The sequence below is a fragment of the Oncorhynchus mykiss genome, chromosome 26, assembly GCF_057628025.1.
Source record: "Oncorhynchus mykiss isolate SJ-2025 chromosome 26, ASM5762802v1, whole genome shotgun sequence".
NCBI classification, from domain to species: domain Eukaryota; kingdom Metazoa; phylum Chordata; class Actinopteri; order Salmoniformes; family Salmonidae; genus Oncorhynchus; species Oncorhynchus mykiss.
In genome coordinates, this window is record NC_143047.1 from 33,512,404 (window position 1) to 33,525,198 (window position 12,795).

General features: G+C 48.6%; 1 protein-coding gene across 5 annotated transcripts in view; it reads left to right on the forward strand.

Moving 5' to 3' along the window:
- The window catches only part of LOC110506161 (ADAMTS-like protein 5), a 70,912-nt gene that overhangs the window by 19,217 nt on the left and 38,900 nt on the right, over positions 1-12,795 (forward strand). The gene's annotated exons all lie outside the window — the stretch shown is intronic.

A 12,795-nucleotide genomic window follows, 5' to 3' on the forward strand; every position in this document is an offset into this window, starting at 1 on the left:
GTGAACAGGGAGTACAGGAGAGGGCTCAGAACGCACTCTTGTGGGGCCCCAGTGTTGAGGATCAGTGGGGTGGAGATGTTGTTACCTACCTTCACCACTTGGGGGCGGCCCGTCAGGAAGTCCAGTACCCAGTTGCACAGGGCGGGGTCGAGACCCAGGGTCTCGAGCTTGATGACGAGTTTGGAGGGTACTATGGTGTTAAATGCTGAGCTGTAGTCGATGAACAGCATTCTCACATAGGTTTTCCTCTTGTCCAGATGGGTTAGGGCAGTGTGCAGTGTGGTTGAGATTGCATCGTCTGTGGACCTATTTGGGCGTTAAGCAAATTGGAGTGGGTCTAGGGTGTCAGGTAGGGTGGAGGTGATATGGTCCTTGACTAGTCTCTCAAAGCACTTCATGATGACGGAAGTGAGTGCTACGGGGCGGTAGTCGTTTAGCTCAGTTACCTTAGCTTTCTTGGGAACAGGAACAATGGTGGCCCTCTTGAAGCATGTGGGAACAGCAGACTGGGATAGGGATCGATTGAATATGTCCGTAAACACACCAGCCAGCTGGTCTGCGCATGCTCTGAGGGCGCGGCTGGGGATGCTGTCTGGGCCTGCAGCCTTGCGAGGGTTAACACGTTTAAATGTTTCACTCACCTCGGCTGCAGTGAAGGAGAGTCCGCATGTTTTGGTTGCGGGCCGTGTCAGTGGCACTTTATTGTCCTCAAATCTTTGTCCCTATGACATGGTGCCCACTGCGTTAGAGGGCCAAAGGGCACATTCTAACCTGCAATACACTCTAGTAATCAGTGCACAGTTATGGCAGTAATCTCCGAGATAACAGCATAAAAATGACGAGAGAGCGAGAGCTGTGTTTTCTGGAGTGAATTAAAACAAGGGTGTGTGAGGTCAACCATATTACAGCTGAACCAAAATATGGGGAGAAATGTAGGGTGGTGGGTGGGGATGACGTTTTTTTTGTCATTTTTTAATGAGGGTTCTGAACTCTCTTCTCTCTCTTGTACTCGTGCCAGACAGGTGGGTGGAACAGTTTCAGCCTGTGTGTGATATTAGCAAATGTATTTAAATAATGGCAATGGTGGTCTGGCTGGACTAGTGGCAATGCCACAGCCTCACAGATCTACGGTGTCAGGATGGGTTGGATACCGGCCTACTGCCCTTTCATACAACCTACTGTCATCCTCCCTCTCTCTCTTCAGTAAAATCTGAAAAATACCTTTAAAAATATATACATATACTGTATAAGAAAGAATGGTAATGTTGTGACGGGTTACATCCATTATATGTAGATACTTGGTGAAAAGGTCTGCTTAAATAAACCCAAATGCCTGCACACTAACACTACAGACGCAGTGATCCACTGCTTCCGCATCACCTCCAGTATTCATGGGTCGCTAACATCATAAAGTACTACTGTCCTATAGCAAATAAATAACCTTGGTTAAAAACAACATTTATAGGCCATTTGGTGTATTAAACTGAATAATGCAATATCTATTTCATGAAAAGAGACACATAGATGCAGCCTGAATAGTTGGATTCTTGGCTATGGTTTCATATGAGTCACAGGTTTAATGGAGATTGTGTGGAATACCCATCACCATGAAGGCAGCACCAACTGCTTTCTCACACTGTCTTTGGCACTGACTTTGTGTGTGTGTGTGTGTGTGTGTGTGTGTGTACACCCATGTCGATGGGTAATGGGTATGTTTTCCCAATGCCATAGAAAGACTAATTCAGTCAAAATAAACAACTTGTCTCATAATGTTTAAAGCCATTTCCCCCTGCCTTCCCCTGAGCCCTGCTCTAATGTGCTACCATTGGCTTAATGAGACGCAGGAGGAGCTGTTGTTGACCTCCAGTAGGGCCTCTGTGATTAGGGGGCAAACAGTGGCCAGACAGGCTCCCTGCGACCTGGGGAAAATGGAGGAGGCATAAAAGGTCCAGCATGTAGTTTTGGGTACGGCTCAATATGTTCTGAATGATTTGCGGTACATTTTATCTTGTATCCGGCATACTGCTACACTTCCCCTCCATAAGTTTGGTTTTTGCTTCTTTTTCCTCTTTCCCCAGCCCAGCTACCCCCAGTCTCTCCTGGACCCAGTCTCTCCTAGCTCCAGCCCAGCTACCCCCAGTCTCTCCTAGACCCAGTCTCTCCTAGACCCAGTCTCTCCTAGCCCCAGCCCAGCTACCCCCAGTCTCTCCTAGACCCAGTCTCTCCTAGACCCAGTCTGCCCTAGCCCCAGCCCAGCTAACCCCAGTCTCTCCTAGACCCAGTCTCTCCTAGCTCCAGCCCAGTTACCCCCAGTCTCTCCTAGACCCAGTCTCTCCTAGCCCCAGCCCAGCTACCCCCAGTCTCTCCTAGACCCAGTCTCTCCTAGACCCAGTCTGCCCTAGCCCCAGCCCAGCTAACCCCAGTCTCTCCTAGACCCAGTCTCTCCTAGCCCCAGCCCAGCTACCCCCAGTCTCTCCTAGACCCAGTCTCTCCTAGACCCAGTCTGCCCTAGACCCAGCCCAGCTACCCCCAGTCTCTCCTAGACCCAGTCTCTCCTAGCTCCAGCCCAGCTACCCCCAGTCTCTCCTAGACCCAGTCTGCCCTAGCCCCAGCCCAGCTAACGCCAGTCTCTCCTAGACCCAGTCTCTCCTAGCTCCAGCCCAGTTACCCCCAGTCTCTCCTAGACCCAGTCTGCCCTAGCCCCAGCCCAGCTAACCCCAGTCTCTCCTAGACCCAGTCTCTCCTAGCTCCAGCCCAGCTAACCCCAGTCTCTCCTAGACCCAGTCTGCCCTAGCCCCAGCCCAGCTACCCCCAGTCTCTCCTAGACCCAGTCTGCCCTAGCCCCAGCCCAGCTACCCCCAGTCTCTCCTAGACCCAGTCTCTTCTAGCTCCAGCCCAGCTACCCCCAGTCTCTCCTAGACCCAGTCTGCCCTAGCCCCAGCCCAGCTACCCCCAGTCTCTCCTAGACCCAGTCTGCCCTAGCCCCAGCCCAGCTACCCCCAGTCTCTCCTAGACCCAGTCTGCCCTAGCCCCAGCCCAGCTAACCCCAGTCTCTCCTAGACCCAGTCTCTCCTAGCTCCAGCCCAGCTACCCCCAGTCTCTCCTAGACACAGTCTCTCCTAGCTCCAGCCCAGTTACCCCCAGTCTCTCCTAGACCCAGTCTGCCCTAGCCCCAGCCCAGCTACCCCCAGTCTCTCCTAGACCCAGTCTCTCCTAGCTCCAGCCCAGTTACCCCCAGTCTCTCCTAGCGCCAGCCCAGCTAACCCCAGTCTCTCCTTCCCCTAGTCCCAGCCCAGCTATCCCCAGCCCAGCCTAGCCTAGTTTTTCCTTAGCCCTAGTTTAGTTTTCCCCCAACCTTCACCAGCCCTAACTCCCCAAGTCTTCCCCCGGTCTATCCTATCCCCAGCCCAGCATGCTGCAACCTCCCTAAGTCTCAACCCAGACTCCCCCACTTCCCCAGCCTTTCCCAGCATTGTACCAACTCAGTGTCCCCAAGCCCAGATTCCCCCAACTCCATCCCATGTTCCCTCAGCCTTCCTTAGCTCCAGGCCAGCACCAGCTTCCCCAGGCTGCACTAGCTGCTCCAGGCCAACACCAGCAAACCCAGACTTCCCCAGGCTTCCCTAGTAGAAGGGCTGCTCAGTGGAATGTGAGGGAGATGTGTATCGTTTAATTGGACAGGGCGACTACTGACCTGGAACTCTGCCAAACAGAGCTTTTGGCCCAGATGTGTGTTTACAAACTTGTTACAGATAAGAAAGAGGGAGCGGGAGAAGACAGGGAGAACAAACAGAACGCGTAGGGAAAGGGAAAGGGATGTGTGTGTGGCTCAGTTGGTAGAGCATGGCACTTGCAATGCCAGGATTGTGGGTTTGATTCCCGCTGTGTTCTTTCTACCCATACAAAATGTATCAATGCACTACTTTTAGTTGCTTTTGATAAAAGTGTCTGCTAAATGACATATCATTACATGGGAAGAACCAAATACACTGAAGGGAGACCCAGGAAAAAACATGGTTCCTCGCATTGGCATAGCCAGAAATTCATTGGTGGGTGGGCTTGCAGAAATGTATGTGGATTATGAGCTGTCTTGTTTGCCAAATAAACAAATTAGGCACTGGTATGATGCATATACTGTAGCCATAAAAGCACAGTAACATTCAGTGCATTCGAAAAGTATTCAGACTCCTTGACTTTTTCCACATTTTGTTACCTTACAGCCTTGTTCTAAAATGGAGGAAATTATTATTTTTCCTCATCAATCTACACACAACACCCCATAAACAGGTTTTTAGAAATGTTCTCAAATGTATATTAAAAAAATCCTTATTTACATAAGTATTCAGACCCTTTGCTATGAGACTTGAAATTGAGCTCAGGTGCATCCTGTTGATCCATTGATCATCTTTGAGTTGTTTCTTCAACTTGATTGGAGTCCACCTGTGGTAAATTGGACATGATTTGGAAAGATACACACCAGTCAATATAAGATCCCACATTTGACAGTGCATGTCAGAGCAAAAACCAAGCCATAAGGTCGAAGGAATTGTCCCTAGAGCTCTTAGACAGGATTGTGTTGAGGCACAGATCTGGGGAAGGGTACCAAAAAATGTCAGCTGCATTGAAGGCCTTTATGGTAGAGTGGCCAGACGGAAGCCACACCTCAGTAAAAGGCACATGACAGTCTGCTTTGAGTTTGGCAAAAGGCACCTAAAGACTCTCTCAGACCATGAGAAACAAAATTATCCAGTCTGATGAAACCAAATTGAACTCTTTGGCCTGAATGCCAAGCGTCACGTCTGGCGGAAACCTGGCACCATCCCTACGGTGAAACATGGTGGTGGCAGCATCATGCTGTGGGGAGGGTTTTTAGTGGCAGGGACTGGGAGACTTGTCAGGATCAAGGGAAAGATGAATGGAACAAAGTACAGAGAGCTCCTTGATGAAAACCTTCTCCAGAACGCTCAGGACCTCAGACTGGGGCAAAGGTTCAGCTTCCAACAGGACATTGACCCTAAGCACAGAGCCAAGACAATGCAGGAATGACTTCAGGACAAGTCTCTGAATGCTCTTGAGTGGTCCAGCCAGTGCCCGGTTGAACATCTCTGGAGAGACCTGAAAATTGCTCTACAACGACGCTCCCCATCCAACCTGACGGAGCTTGAGAGGATCTGCAGAGAAGAATGGGAAAGTCATATCCAAGAAGACTCGAGTCTGTAATAACTGCCAAAGGTGCTTCAAGAAAGTACTGAGTAAAGGGTCTGAATATTTATGTAAATATACATTTCAGTTTAAATAGATTTTTTTTTTTTATTAGCAAAACTTTTTAAAACAGTTTTTGCTTCATCATTATAGGCTATTGTGTGTAGATTGAGGGGAAAAAAAACATTTAAATACATTTTTGAAATTGGCTGTGGAATGTGGAAAAAGTTCAAGAGTCTGGGAAATGTGTAAAAAGTTCAAGGGTTTGAATACTTTCCGAATGCACTGTATGCCTCAATGCAGTCATATTTGTGGTTTATTGGGGGTGTGGCTTTCAGTTAGTTATTTTTGGCAACCCGTCCTGTGAGAATGAATGTCACCCCAGGTCATGAGTTCTGTTATATTTAATCAAATCTTACTAACAAAGTGCACTGCATGCTGTCAATTCTATCTGATGGTGTTTGCATGTTTAGATAAAAAGACAAATAATGTCCTGTTTGGAACACTGGAAATTAAAGGGCATATTCATTTTTTGCTCAATCTGAGTGGGTGGGCCTGGATGAGCTTGTTTTGGTGCTAGAGATCTAACATTAACGTACCCTAGTGGTCTCTAATACTGAGACTTGGACAAATGGTATGAGTGTCGCCCCAAATGGGACCCTATTCTATTTATTGGGCCCATAGTGCACCATTTCTTACCAGAGCCATATGTAGGAAATACATAAGGGACGTACTCATGTGCTACGTACTCATGTGCTATTTCTCAAATGACAAATCAGACCCACTTGACTTGTGCAACTCTCCTTACAGATGGACTAACAGTAGTTAGTTAGCACTAAACAAATCAGTACCAGGAAGCCTTTATAGAGGGGGGGTTTCCAACCATTTCTGAGGAGGCATTTCTGAGAAAACACACTAAAGCCTTTGATGAGTCAGAGTGACTGTGTGTGTCAGCCAGGGAGAGGATGAAGTACAGATATCCTGTGTATGTGCTTGTTTGTGTGCGCATAACCAGTGTGCATGTGGGTGTAACGACTCAAATTAAGTGTGTGGTCTCGGGTTATCGTCGGAGCATCCTTGAGGTGAATGTAGACGGTTTAATAAGGACAGACAGGGAGTAGACTGACTGGCAGTGGCTGCTCAAGACATACAGTTGTGCTAACAGTCATACACATTGAAAAGAGAGTATCTCCAAACATATCCAGATGGAGCATTCAAATAAATAAACATGACTAAAGAACGAAGGGAACTGTACAGCAGAGGAGGCTGGTGGGGGGAGCTTTAGGAGGACAGGCTCATTGTAATGGCAGGAATAGAGGGGTACCAAACACATGTTTACAATATGTTTGGCTCCATTCTATTGATTATAGGAGGAGCGTTTTGACAGACAAGGTCCTTTATCAGCAGTATCATGTGTTTGATAAGCAGTCATAGGCTGAATGGTATAAAAAGGCTATGGAACCTAAGGCCCTGTACTGCTTCCATCTCTGCCACTGCAGACAGGTCTTCATTGTAAATACGAATTTGTTCTTAATTGACCTACATGTATAAACCTAAGGTTAAATAAGGTAGGTAGCTGGCACACACACACACGTTGTTTATTTTGACTGAATTAGCGTTTCTAGGGCATTGGGAAAACATATCCACTACACATCCGCATGGGTACACACACGTACAAATACACTCAGTTCTTACATTTGAGAATAGTTGTGTGTTACAGTCATGGGTGGTGGGAGGTGGCTGAACCCTGGTGCTGCTGTGGGAGAGAGAGTTAATGATGGTGGGAGGTGGCTGAACCCTGGTGGTGCTGTGGGAGAGAGAGTTAATGATGGTGGGAGGTGGCTGAACCCTGGTGGTGCTGTGGGAAAGAGAGTTAATGATAGTGAGAGGTGGCTGAACCCTGGTGGTGCTGTGGGAGAGAGAGCTAATGATGATGGTGGGAGGTGGCTGGACCCTGGTGGTGCTGTGGGAGAGAGAGTTAATGATGGTGAGAGGTGGCTGGACCCTGGTGCTGTGGGAGAGAGAGTTAATGATGGTGAGAGGTGGCTGGACCCTGGTGCTGTGAGAGAGAGAGTTAATGATGATGATGATGGTGGGAGGTGGCTGAACCCTGGTGGTGCTGTGGGAGAGGGAGTTAATGATGGTGGGAGGTGGCTGAACCCTGGTGGTGCTGTGGCAGAGAGAGTTAATGATGATGGTGAGAGGTGGCTGAACCCTGGTGCTGCTGTGGGAGAGAGAGTTAATGATGATGGTGGGAGGTGGCTGAACCCTGGTGGTGCTGTGGGAGAGAGAGTTAATGATGATGGTGGCTGAACCTTGGTGGTGCTGTGGGAGAGAGAGTTAATGATGATGATGGTGGGAGGTGGCTGAACCCTGGTGGTGCTGTGGGAGAGAGAGTTAATGATGATGGTGGGAGGTGGCTGGACCCTGGTGGTGCTGTGGGAGAGAGAGTTAATGATGATGGTGGGAGGTGGCTGAACCCTGGTGCTGCTGTGGGAGAGAGAGTTAATGATGATGGTGGGAGGTGGCTGGACCCTGGTGGTGCTGTGGGAGAGAGAGTTAATGATGATGGTGGGAGGTGGCTGAACCCTGGTGGTGCTGTGGGAGAGAGAGTTAATGATGATGGTGGGAGGTGGCTGAACCCTGGTGGTACTGTGGGAGAGAGAGTTAATGATGGTGAGAGGTGGCTGAACCCTGGTGGTGCTGTGGGAGAGAGAGTTAATGATGATGGTGGGAGGTGGCTGAACCCTGGTGGTGCTGTGGGAGAGAGAGTTAATGATGATGGTGGGAGGTGGCTGAACCCTGGTGGTACTGTGGGAGAGAGAGTTAATGATGGTGAGAGGTGGCTGAACCCTGGTGGTGCTGTGGGAGAGAGAGTTAATGATGATGGTGGGAGGTGGCTGAACCCTGGTGGTGCTGTGGGAGAGAGAGTTAATGATGATGGTGGCTGAACCTTGGTGGTGCTGTGGGAGAGAGAGTTAATGATGATGATGGTGGGAGGTGGCTGAACCCTGGTGGTGCTGTGGGAGAGAGAGTTAATGATGATGGTGGGAGGTGGCTGGACCCTGGTGGTGCTGTGGGAGAGAGAGTTAATGATGATGGTGGGAGGTGGCTGAACCCTGGTGCTGCTGTGGGAGAGAGAGTTAATGATGATGGTGGGAGGTGGCTGGACCCTGGTGGTGCTGTGGGAGAGAGAGTTAATGATGATGGTGGGAGGTGGCTGAACCCTGGTGGTGCTGTGGGAGAGAGAGTTAATGATGATGGTGGGAGGTGGCTGAACCCTGGTGGTACTGTGGGAGAGAGAGTTAATGATGGTGAGAGGTGGCTGAACCCTGGTGGTGCTGTGGGAGAGAGAGTTAATGATGATGGTGGGAGGTGGCTGAACCCTGGTGGTGCTGTGGGAGAGAGAGTTAATGATGATGGTGAGAGGTGGCTGAACCCTGGTGGTACTGTGGGAGAGAGAGTTAATGATGGTGAGAGGTGGCTGAACCCTGGTGGTGCTGTGGGAGAGAGAGTTAATGATGATGGTGGGAGGTGGCTGAACCCTGGTGGTGCTGTGGGAGAGAGAGTTAATGATGATGATGGTGGGAGGTGGCTGAACCCTGGTGGTGCTGTGGGAGAGAGAGTTAATGATGATGGTGGGAGGTGGCTGAACCCTGGTGGGGCTGTGGAAGAGAGTGTTAATGATGATGGTGGGAGGTGGCTGAACCCTGGTGGTGCTGTGGGAGAGAGAGTTAATGATGATGGTGGGAGGTGGCTGAACCCTGGTGGTGCTGTGGGAGAGAGAGTTAATGATGGTGGGAGGTGGCTGGACCCTGGTGCTGCTGTGGGAGAGAGAGTTAATGATGATGGTGGGAGGTGGCTGGACCCTGGTGCTGCTGTGGGAGAGAGAGTTAATGATGGTGAGAGGTGGCTGGACCCTGGTGCTGCTGTGGGAGAGAGAGTTAATGATGATGGTGGGAGGTGGCTGGACCCTGGTGCTGCTGTGGCAGAGAGAGTTAATGATGATGGTGGGAGGTGGCTGAACCCTGGTGGTGCTGTGGGAGAGAGAGTTAATGATGATGGTGGGAGGTGGCTGGACCCTGGTGCTGCTGTGGGAGAGAGAGTTAATGATGATGGTGGGAGGTGGCTGAACCCTGGTGGTGCTGTGGGAGAGAGAGTTAATGATGGTGAGAGGTGGCTGAACCCTGGTGCTTCTGTGGGAGAGAGAGTTAATGATGGTGGTGGGAGGTGGCTGAACCCTGGTGCTGCTGTGGGAGAGAGAGTTAATGATGGTGAGAGGTGGCTGAACCCTGGTGCTGCTGTGGGAGAGAGAGTTAATGATGGTGAGAGGTGGCTGAACCCTGGTGCTTCTGTGGGAGAGAGAGTTAATGATGGTGGTGGGAGGTGGCTGGACCCTGGTGCTTCTGTGGGAGAGAGAGTTAATGATGATGGTGGGAGGTGGCTGAACCCTGGTGCTGCTGTGGGAGAGAGAGTTAATGATGGTGAGAGGTGGCTGAACCCTGGTGGTGCTGTGGGAGAGAGAGTTAATGATGATGGTGGGAGGTGGCTGAACCCTGGTGGTGCTGTGGGAGAGAGAGTTAATGATGATGGTGGGAGGTGGCTGAACCCTGGTGCTGCTGTGGGAGAGAGAGTTAATGATGGTGAGAGGTGGCTGAACCCTGGTGCTGCTGTGGGAGAGAGAGTTAATGATGGTGGTGGGAGGTGGCTGGACCCTGGTGCTTCTGTGGGAGAGAGAGTTAATGATGATGGTGGGAGGTGGCTGAACCCTGGTGCTGCTGTGGGAGAGAGAGTTAATGATGGTGAGAGGTGGCTGAACCCTGGTGGTGCTGTGGGAGAGAGAGTTAATGATGATGGTGGGAGGTGGCTGAACCCTGGTGGTGCTGTGGGAGAGAGAGTTAATGATGATGGTGGGAGGTGGCTGAACCCTGGTGCTGCTGTGGGAGAGAGAGTTAATGATGATGGTGGGAGGTGGCTGGACCCTGGTGGTGCTGTGGGAGAGAGAGTTAATGAGGATGGTGAGAGGTGGCTGGACCCTGGTGGTGCTGCGGGAGAGAGAGTTAATGATAGTGAGAGGTGGCTGAACCCTGGTGGTGCTGTGGGAGAGGGAGTTAATGATGGTGGGAGGTGACTGAACCCTGGTGGTGCTGTGGGAGAGAGAGTTAATGATGATGGTGGGAGGTGGCTGAACCCTGGTGGTGCTGTGGGTAGATGGGACACACACCAAATTGAGACAACGTAAAACTTAAAACATCAAACAATTCATGCAGAGCAGAATTATTTGATGTTTTAAGTTTTACGTTGTCTCAATTTGGTGTGTGTCCCATTTTGTGAATTATTGGTTGGTGAGCGGACCCCAGACCTCACAACCATAAAGGGCAATGGGTTCTATAACTGATATTTTAAGTATTTTTAGCCAGATCCTAATTGGTATGTCAAATTTTATCTTCCTTTTGATGGAATAGAATGCCCTTCTTGCCATGTCTCTCAGATCGTTCAGAGCTTTGTGAAAGTTACCTGTGGTGCTGATGTTTAGGCCAAGGTATGTATAGTTTGTGTGCTCTAGGGCAACGGTGTCTAGATGGAATTTATATTTGTGGTCCTGGCGACTGGACCTTTTTTGGAACACCATTATTTTGGTCTTAGAGATTTACTGTCAGGGCCCTGGTCTGTCAGAATCTGTGCAGAAGATCTAAGTGCTGCTGTAGGCCCTTCTTGGTTGGTGACAGAAGCACCAGATCATCAGCAAACAGACATTTGACTTCAGATTCTAGTTGGGTGAGGCAGGGTACTGCAGACTTTTATTCTAGTGCACTCGCCAATTCGTTGATAACATTTTTGAAGAGGGTGGGGCTTGTGCTGCATCCCTGTCTCACCCCACGGCCCTGTGGGAAGATGTGTGTTTTTTGCCTATTTTAACCGCACACTTGTTGTTTGTGTACATGGATTTTATAATGTTGTATGTTTTCTTCCCAATCACCACGTGCCTCCATCAATTTGTATAGCAGACCTTCATGCCAAATTGAGTCAAAGTCTTTTTTTAAATCAACATGAGAAGACTTTGCCTTTGTTTTGGTTTGTTTGTCAATTAGGATGTGCAGCGTGAATATGTGGTCTGTCGTTTGTTAATTTGGTAAAAAGGCCATTTGACATTTGCTCAGTACATTGTTTTCACTGGGGAAATGTATGAGTCGGCTGTTAATGATAATGCAGAGGCTTTTCCCAAGGTTGCTGTTGACGCATGTCCCACGGTAGTTATTGGGGTCAAATTTGTCTCCACTTTTGTGGATTGGGGTTATCAATCCTTGGTTGCGAATATTGGGGAAGATTCCAGAGCTAAGGATGATGTTAACAATTTAAGTATAACCAATTGAAATTTGTTGTCTGTATATTTGATCATTTCATTGAGGATACCATCAACACCACGTGCCTTTTTGGGTTGGAGGGTTTTTATTTTGTCCTGTAGCTTATTCAAGGTAATTGGAGAATCCAGTGGGTTCTGGTAGTCTTTAATAGTTAATTCTAAGATTTCTATTTGATCATGTATATGTTTTTGCTCTTTGTTATAGAGCCAAAAAGAATGGAGAAGTGGTTTACCCATACATCTCCATTTGGATAGATAATTATTCGTGTTGTTTAGTGTTTTCTAATTTTCCCAGAAGTGGTTAGTCTATGGATTCTTCAATTACATTGAGCTGATTTCTGACCTGCTGTTCCTTCTTTTTCCATAGTGTAATTCTGTATTGTTTTAGTGATTCACCATAGTGAAGGCGTAGACTCAGGTTTTCTGGGTCTCTATGTTTTTGGTTGGACAGATTTCTCAATTTATTTCTTAGGTTTTTGCATTCTTCATCAAACCATTTGTCATTGTTGTTCATTTTCTTCAGTTTTCTGTTTTGATTTTTTGGGGATTAGATAGGGAAGCTGAGAGGTCAAATATACTGTTAACATTTTCTACTGACAAATTTACACCTTCACTATAACCTTCACTATGTCCAGGAAGTTGCCTAGAAGGTATTGCATTTGTTATTGCCTAATTGTTTTTTGGTAGGTGTCCACAGTACATTCCTTCCATCTATAGCATTTCTTAATATTACTGAGTTCCTTTGGCTTTGATGCCTCATGATTGAGTATTGCTCTGTTCATTTGCTATGATCTGATAGGGGTGTCAATGTGATGAACGCTCTGAGAGACTCTGGGTTGAGGTCAGTGATAAAGTAGTCTACAGTACTACTGCCAAGAGATGAGCTGTAAGTGTAACAACCATAGGAGTCCCAGCGTGTGACAGATCTGCAGGAGTTGTGACCAGTTTTTGTTGGTTATGTTGTCATAGGGGCATATGGGGGAGGGAATGCTGTCACTTCTAGGCAGGTGTTTGTTCCGCTGTGTGCTGAGGGTGCCAGGTTCTTGTTCAGTTCTGGCATTTAGGTCGCCACAGACTCTGACCTTCATCTGCCTGCTGGTCTCAGCCGTCTGACTGTCTCTCTCTCTCTCGATGGGTCTCTCATTGTCTCCCGATGGGTTTCTTTCTCTCGCTTCTCTCTCTCTCTCTCTCTCTCTCTCTCTCTCTCTCATTGTCTCCCGATTGGGCTC